Here is a 10,297-nt window from a genome sequence, read left to right on the forward strand (position 1 = left end):
GACTTCAATGCAGTAAACATAATTTATCCAGTTTTTCTCAGTCTTACCCCCCACTCCGATGTCAGCCTCATTCTACAACAGTGGTACCATATAGCATTTGTCCCTTGTGACTGAGATATTTCACTCAGCATCATGTCCTCCAGGGTCACCCATTTTGAATAATATTGCATGAGTTCCTTGTTTTTCAATACAGCAAAGCATTCGAATTTAATGACTTTTGCAAGAGCAGTCTTGGCCTTTTTGTACAAACTCGCTGAACTTTAGTGATCCACACTGAGAAGAACAAGCTAGGGCCCAAGGAGAATGAGAGCCAAGGAGATAAAATATAAACCTAACTTGCAGCTTGGAACCTGGAGCCCAAAGCATGGAGTCAAACACAACCCAGAATATTGATTATTGACTTATCAATCATGAGCCTGAGAATATGGAATGATTGCTTTAAATTATCTTATCTTAAAGTGATTTATTTTATAACTTTATTGTGTCAACAGCTGACTGATATGCCTCATATGTTTGTAATTGTAAAAAACCTTTTCCAACCAACTTTCCCCTGTAGAACTGAACATAACCTTCTTTGAACCCCTTGTACTGTTGCAGACGTAGACATCTATCTCCACTACTGTATCTAGTACTTTAAGAAAAGGTATCGGGTGTTATTTGACTTTATATCCAGAACCTTTAGAATGATACCCAAACATAGCACATTTCCTAATACTTTCCTCCCCTCATAAACAATTGAACAAATGAATGAACACAGGGAACATAGTATTTATTCTAGGCCTGTGACCTTTGAGAGAGAGAATAGGGAATCACAGATTTCTGAACTGCTGCAAATGTCATCAGAAAAGGCAGAGAGCAAGCTTTGACGGAAGACTGAATAAATCCTATTTCTCAAATACTTATTTACTATTTTTAGAACTATATGAATGATATTACGATTGATTCAAAAACCTCACTGGTTTGGAAGTGAAGTGTTGGCCATATTCTATGCATTAGAAGGTTTAGCAGCTGATAGTACAATGGATGGAAAGAATCTGGGGAAGAATACAGGAAAATGTGTCTCCCAGTAGAAGGGAGGAAGGCTCATCCAAGATGATGGATGACAACAGTCAAAACCAAACTTGTCCTTGAGTTGACTCCAACTCATATTGATGCTCCAGGCTGGAGTAGAATTGCCCTCCAGGCTGTAGCCCTCATAGAAGCACCCTGCCACGTCTTTCTCCTGCAAAGTGCTGACTTTGGTTAGCAGTGCAACTCTTAACTATTACATCATCAGATCTCCTTCACAATCTATCATTGTTGTTGTTGTTAGATGTCATTGGGTCACCTATAATTCCTGGTGACCTTGTGAACAATACCTGAACCTTGCCCTATGCTGCAACATCCTCATTTTCTCTGACATGTTCAAGCCCATTGTTACAGTCACTGTACCAATCTGCCTTGATAAGAGTCTTCTTCTGACCTTATGAAGATTCCTCCCTAACAACATTATTAGATAGTTATTTTAGAGCACAGCAGGGTAATCCATACTAAAGATAGAGATTTTTGCAATCACTAGCATGTAAGTACAAGTTGACAGTAATTAGCTAATGTAACTAATTTTGCCAAAGGGCATTTTATTCAGTAGAAGTTCTGAGGAGCTGTAGTGGGAAAAAGTTCTGAGGAGCTGTAGTGGGAAAGAGTTACGTGGGAGTTCTACTTCAAGAGGGCAGAGGGCTGACTTAATATGCCTTCATTGCTAAATACATGTAGTAGATATTGAAAAGAAGCACATATTTGTAGTTGCTTCTTATCATCATGCATTTCTTCAAGTGATAGATATGAAAAGAACAACTCATGTGAAGGGGGAAAAAATTACTTTTTTTTTTTTAAAAAAAAAAGGCCCACCTTCCAAAACATTGGGTAGTGTTGTTGTTTTGAAAGAAGGCGTGGAGAATTCGGCACTGTGGCGAGTATCTCCGTGCTTGTTGTCTGGTGGTCTAAGCAGCAGTGACGTGGTCTGTTTGTCCTGCTCAAGTCTTTGCTGCATCTTCAGTTAGTTAAATGCACATTTACATCATAAGGGCAGGGCTGCTGTCAGACTTCAAGACACCTCAGAGGAAATTATAAGCTTTCATTCTTTCTCCACCCATTCTATCACAAAAGCTGTCACATCATTGTATTCTTTAGCTTAGACTTGGGTTGTAATTATAGTCATTGTCATAAAAATGCTTCCAAAAGAGAGGCTCTTTTAATAGGAAGAAACTCACACACACAAAAGACAAGATTGCCTATAAGAAGTAATGATTGAATACTGATAGCTTAGAAAATGAAAGATACACACTGGATGGAGCAAGGAGTTGGCTGAAACTATGCACCTACCAGTCTTCAAAATTTATTGTGGCAAACAGGTGTCTCTGTAATGGTGGAACTTTTATTTCCCTTTAAATATCTTAATTTCCTTCATTTTACTTAAAGGATGGCACCTCTAATTTAGGGTAAAATTTTGTTGTTGTTGCTGTTGTGAACCACTAATTAGGAGCCAACTCATAGCTGACCTTTCAGTGGGTTTTCAGAGGCAATGAATTCTGTGAAAGCAGAGAATTGATCTTTCTCCTGTGGAGCAGCTGGTGGATTCAAACCAAGTGCCTTTGGGTTTGCAGCACAACTCTTTACACCAAGCCACCAGGGCTCCGCTTATGGTTAGAACACTAGGCAGAAATATATGCATTTAAAGACATGTTGTGAAGACTGGGGATAGAATCAGTGAGAAGAAAATCAATAGGCTACCAGTGACGTCAATTTTTTTGTTTTTATAAGTTGTTGATTTTTTTATGTTTTAGGGTTTTTTTGTTTTTGTTGTTTTTTTTTTTTTATTTCATTATTTTTTGTGTGTACCGTCAAATCAGATCTGACTGGTAGAGGAGGACATTGTTCCTCCTTCTCGAGCAGAGCATCTGGTGGATTTGAACTGTGTTTCAGGGGTTTTTTTATTAGTTTGCTTACATAGTACGTATACATTGTGTTTCACACTATTCTTCATTCACATTGTGTTTTGTACAATCATTCTCATGCATTGTTTTATAAAATGAATCTCCATTGGACCTTGCTCACCAATTCCCTGTCCTTTTTGTCTGATCCTTCCCATTTCCTCCCCCCACTTACATCTACTTAACTGTGTAACCCTGTGGTTTTGCCCTTACCCATTCTCACCCCTCCACTCCCACCCCTTCCCTCCTTCGGTTCCTATACATTTTTTACTAGTTATCCTTCTATTTTTACCATAATGGTCTTATGCAGTATTTGTCCTTATTAGACTGAGTTACTTCACTCAGCATAATGCTCTCCAGTCTCTCCCAAGTTATGGGATCAATCCATCTGATGAGGGTTCTTTCCTTTTTTGCTGACTCTCTACCACACATTTTATCCTTTTGTAAAAATTGGTCTTTCCTAGTATCATGTTCAAAGTAAGATATCCCTGCTGCTAAAGGACATTTTGACTGAATTTGCTTGTTCAGTTATAATGGTGGTTCAAAACTTATACTGTAACATTCACAACTCATTTGTAAGAATGATATATTTTTACATTTCACTGAAACCACTGGTGTTCATACTATTCAATAAATCATCCTCAAATAAACTTTATGCCATTTGGCTTTTGCAGTGCTTTTTATACTAGACTATAAATGACCTCCACAGGGTGACCTATTCTATAATTATTTTCTTTTTATGACCTTTTTTCTGGAACACACCCACCAGAATCTCGCCTTGTCCCAGAAGTAATCATTTATCAAATGAGTAAGACACAGTTCTAGTTATTACATTCAGAATAAAAAGAGGAAAACCACTGGAAGAATTTTAGCAGGAGATAACATGTTATTTACCAGGTTTATCTATGATAAAGAAGCATGACTGATTAAAAGTAAGAAAGTCACTATGATAGTCCAGCAAAGCTAGTCTATGTTTTAATTAAGATCGGAGCAGTGGAAATGGAATTGGTGATATGTATTATGTATTGCAGAGATAGTACTTACAGGTTATTGTGGCTGACCAAAAATGGTACAAAGCATAAAAGTTATCTAGGATTACTCCAAGACAGAAGGCTTGAGCAAGTTGTGAGTCCTTTATTGTCATGGGGCATAGAGGAAGAGAATGAGTCTGCTAGCTGAGAGGAAGTCTATGAGATTATCTTTTATTGCAGAATTTATCTTTCCTTGTTTTATTGCAGGTCATCTAGAAAATAATGGTACATGAGTAGGGAGTTGTTTAGGAGCTCAGTAGAGAAATGTGAATCATGGGGGAGAGGGTGGGCAGGGAGAAAAGTGCAACAGTGAATGACTGGAAACCCTAAGTCTCTGTAAACTTTCATTAAAAAAAAAAACACACTACATAAAATGGGTAAGACTTGAAGACATTATGCTGAGTGAAATATCTCAGTCACACAAGGACAAATACTGCATAATATTAAATTTATACAGTAGGACTGTCATTGGAGAGATGGCTAATGAGCACTGCATTGGACCAAATGAGGGGAAGGACTATCTGAAAGGAATATATGATTAGGCATTATATGTATGACAATAACCTAGAACAAAGTTACAAAATGGGCTAGGGAGGAAGAAGGAAGAGGAGGGAGGGAAAGAGTGAAATAATTAATAAATGAAAACCCAAACTTTGAAAAAAAAATGTGAACTAAAACTAGGTTTCAGGATTATTAGCATATGTGTGGAAACTGAAGGGAAGGCTGTAATTAATTTTGTCAAAGGATATTATCTTGAGCAGAGGTTGAGGTACAAGGTTTCTTTACTTGATGATGTCATGAAAGCAACTTAAACAACACAGTTTCCATAGTTAAATATGTACGGTAGCAATTTTAAAGGCATAGGAATTATCAAGGAGGAGCCAGGTGGGTTCAAACTACCAATCTTTTAGTTAACAGTCAGGTGGACATTGCATCACCCCTGCTTCTAAATGTGCCCCTGCCATGAAAAGGCATGCCAGGAGGATAATTTAGCAATTAGCAGCAGCTTTTCTGGAAGGCCCCACCAAGTTCAGCTCACGGTGCCCTCTAGGCTGTGAGGTTTACTTTTTCACTCTCAAAAACTCAGACTCTTAAAACTAAATAACACAGATATTGTTATAAATAAAATTGTAAAATAAAACCCAAAACTCAGACTCATCTTTGGAACTGGCTCACTGCTGACCCTCCCGCTGGTTTTCTGAGGTGATAAATCTCTCAAGGAGGATATGGCCCAGTTTTCTTCTACAGAGCTGCAGGTAGATTCAAACAGAGAGACCCAGGCTTTGAGTCAGCAGCATAACTCCCTATGGACTAGACCACTTCAGGCGAAAAAGATTATTAAGGAAGAAGCTATTTCAAACTGAACTCATGGTAGATAAATATTCAGGCTCTCTGGGAACCTAGAAAGAGTGACTAACTGAAGGAGAACTGCATGTCTTGGTTCTTGATAAGCCTCACCCGTTTTATCTGATTAAATAAGGAGTATGCTTTTACATGTTTGTTGTATGAATAATGTTATTTTGAATATTTCAAACAGGAAATGAAAAATCTGCTGCCCTTAAAATCTCTCTTAAGTTACAGATTACATGGACAGATGCTGTCCTTAACATGTAAGACGTGTTCTAAGACCAAGACGAAGTCAGGAGGGAATTCTAATGACAGAAAACTGTAGAGGGGCCAGTCTGCAAACACTAGTCATTCTGTGGTTTCTGAGCAGCCACTGGATTGTAAACACTTAACACCTACGAGATAAGCTGGCTCCTAGCAGGATTTCCCAAAATCCCTCAGGAAAGCTGCTATGAAAAAGCTTGCAAGTTCCAGGAAATCTATAGATCTAAGAGAAGTCCTTGAGTGGTACAAATGGCTGATGTGCTCAGTTGCTAATGGAAAAGTTGGAGGTTCAAGTCCACTTAGAGGTGCCCAAGAAAGGCCTAATGATCTACTTCAGGGGGAAAATAAAAAGCAAACAACTCAACCCCTGCAAACATTATGTGGGCAGTTTGACTGTGACATAAATCGCGTCACCAGAGTCAGAATCCACTTGAAAGCAACTGGCTGTTGTGGGTTGGTTTTTTGTTTGTTTGTTTGTTTTGTTTTATGCTCTTTGAGAACACAAGCATATACCATTTGGTAATGCCACACCACATTGAAATGGAAAAGAGCTCCAAAATAGCTTTGAAAACAGAAGAGACTGGAACTCATTCTATTGTGATCCAATAATTTCTATGGAGACAAAGGCTTAGAAGTTCAAAACAAAGACAACCTTTGGGATATGAAGACTTTGTAAATAAGGGAGTGCCTGGCTTTGGAAATTAGGCGCCATTATTCATCATGAGCTCTGGTGGCTTAGCGGTAAGGAATTGTAATGTCAACACAAAGGTGCATGGTTTGAATCCACCACATGCTCCTGGAGGGAAAAAAATGGGCAATCTCATCCTGTGTGACTTACAACCTCTGAAAACCCACTGGATGGTCAGCTTTGGGTCTGTTTTGACTCGACAGTACACAATAACAATAACATTTATCATAACTGTGATGCCCAGTTGAGTCAATCACAGGTCCCAGGCTCATGGATCTACAAGTAAAATCTTCCAAAGAAACAGAATACTGCTGATCAAAGCCCACATGTGGCTGTCAGTCTAGAAGATTCTGTCAGATGAGAAAGTGGCTCTTGACAGCTTTTATCCCAGCCTCCCACTTTATCCCTGTGCAATGAATCTCCACCTCCCAGGCAAAGCCTCACAATGGCAGGAACAGAAAGATGTTTGTGATGTTAATGCTTTTCTTGAATTATTCATTTGTTATTCTTGGTGGTCTTTTATGCAGGAATAAATATAAAATTTTACCCTGTCACAGTTTTTATCTTCTACCATGTATTCAGTTATTATTAATATGGGTTTCTTTCTCCTTGAACATTCTTTGTTATTTGGATGTTTTTCAGAGCTAAATTTTATTCATTTAAAAAAAGAACACTTTCCCATATTTGTGAGATAAAAGCAGCACATGCTTACTGCAGAAAGCAAAAAAAAAAAATTAATTCATTATTTTACTGCCTAATGATGGACAGTTTCACATTTCATTTTAATACTGTGGCAGCTTTTTGGAGCCCACTGATTGGTTCTTCCTGATAATCTTACTCCTGGCCATGTCCTTTCCTCTCATACTTCTCCTTTCTGTTCTTCACGTTTCCCCTCCATCTGCTTATTTCCTTTGTACTTGCTAATTACTAAATCACACAGAGCAATCCAAGATTAAGTGAAAATTTTCAATCTCATTATACTTAACCAACTAAAAAACCAGTTGCCATTAAGTTGGTTTCAACTCACAGATATTCCATATATGTCAGAGCAGGACTGTGCATCACAGGATTTTCAACTGCTGATTAACAGCAAATTGTCAGGTCTCTTTGTCCAAGGCACCTGTTGGTGGGCTTGAACCTCTAATCTTTCTGTTAGCAGTTAAGCATGATAACCAATTGCACTACCTGGGGACATTTTTTTTTTTTTAAATCTCATTATAATCATGCCTTTCTTTTCTCCCCATCAGATTGCTTCATCTTTCTTCCCAAGGAGTGCCTGGTGGATTTTCTCTGCTAATTGTTCAGTTAGCTTAACCCATGGCACCATCAGGGCTCTTGTAATGCTTTTTATTCTCTCACAAATAATAATCCCGCTAACACGTTAGATTAGGGAGCTCTGGTGGCCTAGTGGCAAGAAGCTGTGCTGCAATCTTGAAGGCACGTGGTTCGAATCCAAAAGCTGCTCTGCATGAGAAGGATGGACAGTCTCCTCCTGTGTGATTAACTGCCTCTGAAAACCTAACTTTGAAAATTTGCTTGTGTGGGATTTTTAGACTGAGATTCTACCGTTGGAGTAGACTGACAATTATCCTGTTAGTAACCTTTGCACTGTTTTTATTGACTTGCAGAGAAATGTGCTAGAAATGATACAAAGCTGTGGTTCTGCTGCCGAATGCCTGAGCTATGGGTTGGGTTGTAGAAGTGGATAGTTCACTGAGGTACACACAGGTATGCAAGAGCCAGGGTCAGGAGGAGATATGTCTTAATTTCTTAAACGGACATTTGTAGAACATAAAACAAACCTGTGTTCTATCTACCCACCTCGGAGTTTGTGTTTTAATGGCTTGATGATCCTATGAAGCACTGTTCTCTACATAAGGTAATTTTTAGCAATTTTTTGATGAGCTATTCTATATGATTATGTATGAAGTATTTGATCTCTAGTCTCAGTCATAGCAAGAAGAGTTTTTGGGCTTTGTGGTAGGAAATTTTTACTCCACTCATTGTTTTGTTTCAATAATACATAGAGTTCGGTTAATGATCTGTGTCCAGAAACTACAGAGTGTATGTAGATTTTTGTTTTTAACCTCTGTTTCCTCCCATAATTTTACCTATTTCCAGCCAGCACCCCGATTAGTCTTTTTCTTTTTCATTCAATATTTTATTTTCTTCTAAAGTGCCTATATTCAAACAATCCACTTTAAATCTTGGGTGGGATAAAACAGGACATAAATAAGTAAATAAAATTCTTATTCCCTAGCAATTGTTAGTTGTTGCTGTTGTGTTGCCTCGAACTCATGACAATTTTATCTACACAAGATGAGATGTTGCCAAATTCTGTGCCTTCCTCATGATTACTTGTATGCCTAAGTCTATTGCGGTGACCGTCGCATCAACCCATTATTTGAGAGTTTCCCATGTGCTTGTAAATGCTTTACTTTACCTAAAACTGATTTGTTTGCTTCTGGCCAGTCTGTGGTGCATTCAATAGCTTTCACCAGCACAACTCATATGCATCAGGTTCCTCTGTCTTCCTTTATCATTCACATACATGTCGTTGCTATGAGGTGCCGTCGAGTTGAGGACTACTCATAGTCATCTTATGAACAACAGATCTGAACTCTGTCCTATTCCATACCATCCTCACACTCTCTGACGTACTCAAGCCCATTGCTGTAGTCACTATGTTAATCCTTCTGATTGAGGGTTTCCCTGTCTTTTCGCTCCCTTCTAACTTTCCTTCTAACACAAAGTATCATGTCCTTCTCCAAGGAATATAGCCTCTTCTAACAACATATTCAAAGTATGTGAGCTGAAGCTTCATCATCTTTGCCTCCGAGAAGCACTCTGACTGCACCTTCTCCAAGACATATCTGTTCATTCTTTTGGCAGTCCATGGGCTAGTCAGTACTCTTCTCCAAAACTCCAGCTTAAAGTCATTAATTTGTGTCATCCTTACCCCTTGTCCAGCTCTCAGATGCATAGCAAAGGACTGAAAAGACCATACCCTGAATCAGGCACACCTGAGTCCTCAAAAAGGCATCCTTGCTCCTCAATAATTTGGACTAATTTTATCACATATTTGAGGCCATTTAAAATATCATGGCATGCCCTGGCCTGCGGGGATCTTCAACAGTGACCCTAGGAGGGGAAGAACGAGGAGGGTGTGGGGCGGGGACAGGAAACACAGAAGCGCAGAGACAAGTAGAAAATTCCAATCAAGTTTCAATTTTATTGAAAGCACTCACAGCTTATATACAGAAGCACAATGTGGGGAGGAGAGGTACGCAATGGGGGAGAATAGCATCATGTCATTTCTAGTAATCTGAAAGTTATCTGGTTAACAAAAACTTAGCAGGGCGTTTCCCGAAACCTATCCTCCCAGGGTGGGGTAAACTGAAACCTATCCTCTCAGGGAAGCATGTCCAAACATGTCCTTAGAGAATTACAAAATGGCTTCAGCTAGGTTGAATTAGCAGCCCCCAACAGATCCTCCCTGTTTTCAATAATTATTTGAAGACTGCAAAAGCACCACAGGATTACCTTTGGTGCTCTCCTGTTTGACCGTGTATGAAACCAGCACCTGTCTTAGGTTGGACACTGCACCTACTGGTCTTACCCGTCATGGGCTAACCCAGCAGCTATGGCGGGGTGCCTGTCTTAGGTTGAAACAGGGGCCGGTGTCTCTTATCCGTCTCTGGCTGCCCAGTTTATTAGCCTGTATCATCAAGGATTTTCTTTATTGGCCATTTGCAGTCTTTGATAATGGACTTGTATGGGATAGGAGGCTATGGATTCTACCTGCTGCTTGATAAAGCGTGTAAGCCTCTGAATTGCCAAAAGAAATAAGCAAAAGAAAGCCCATTAAGGGCCCCCAAAAAGAGTGACTGGTCTTTGACCACGTCCCCTTAACTTTTTTGGCCATAATTGATTAATTATACATTCTTTTGTTTTAAATTTTTGTCACAATATGCACTAACCCAATTAAAAACTTAGCC

The sequence above is a fragment of the Elephantulus edwardii genome, unplaced genomic scaffold (genome assembly GCF_000299155.1).
Source record: "Elephantulus edwardii isolate Elephantulus edwardi_28Jun2011 unplaced genomic scaffold, EleEdw1.0 scaffold00124, whole genome shotgun sequence".
Lineage (NCBI taxonomy): Eukaryota > Metazoa > Chordata > Mammalia > Macroscelidea > Macroscelididae > Elephantulus > Elephantulus edwardii.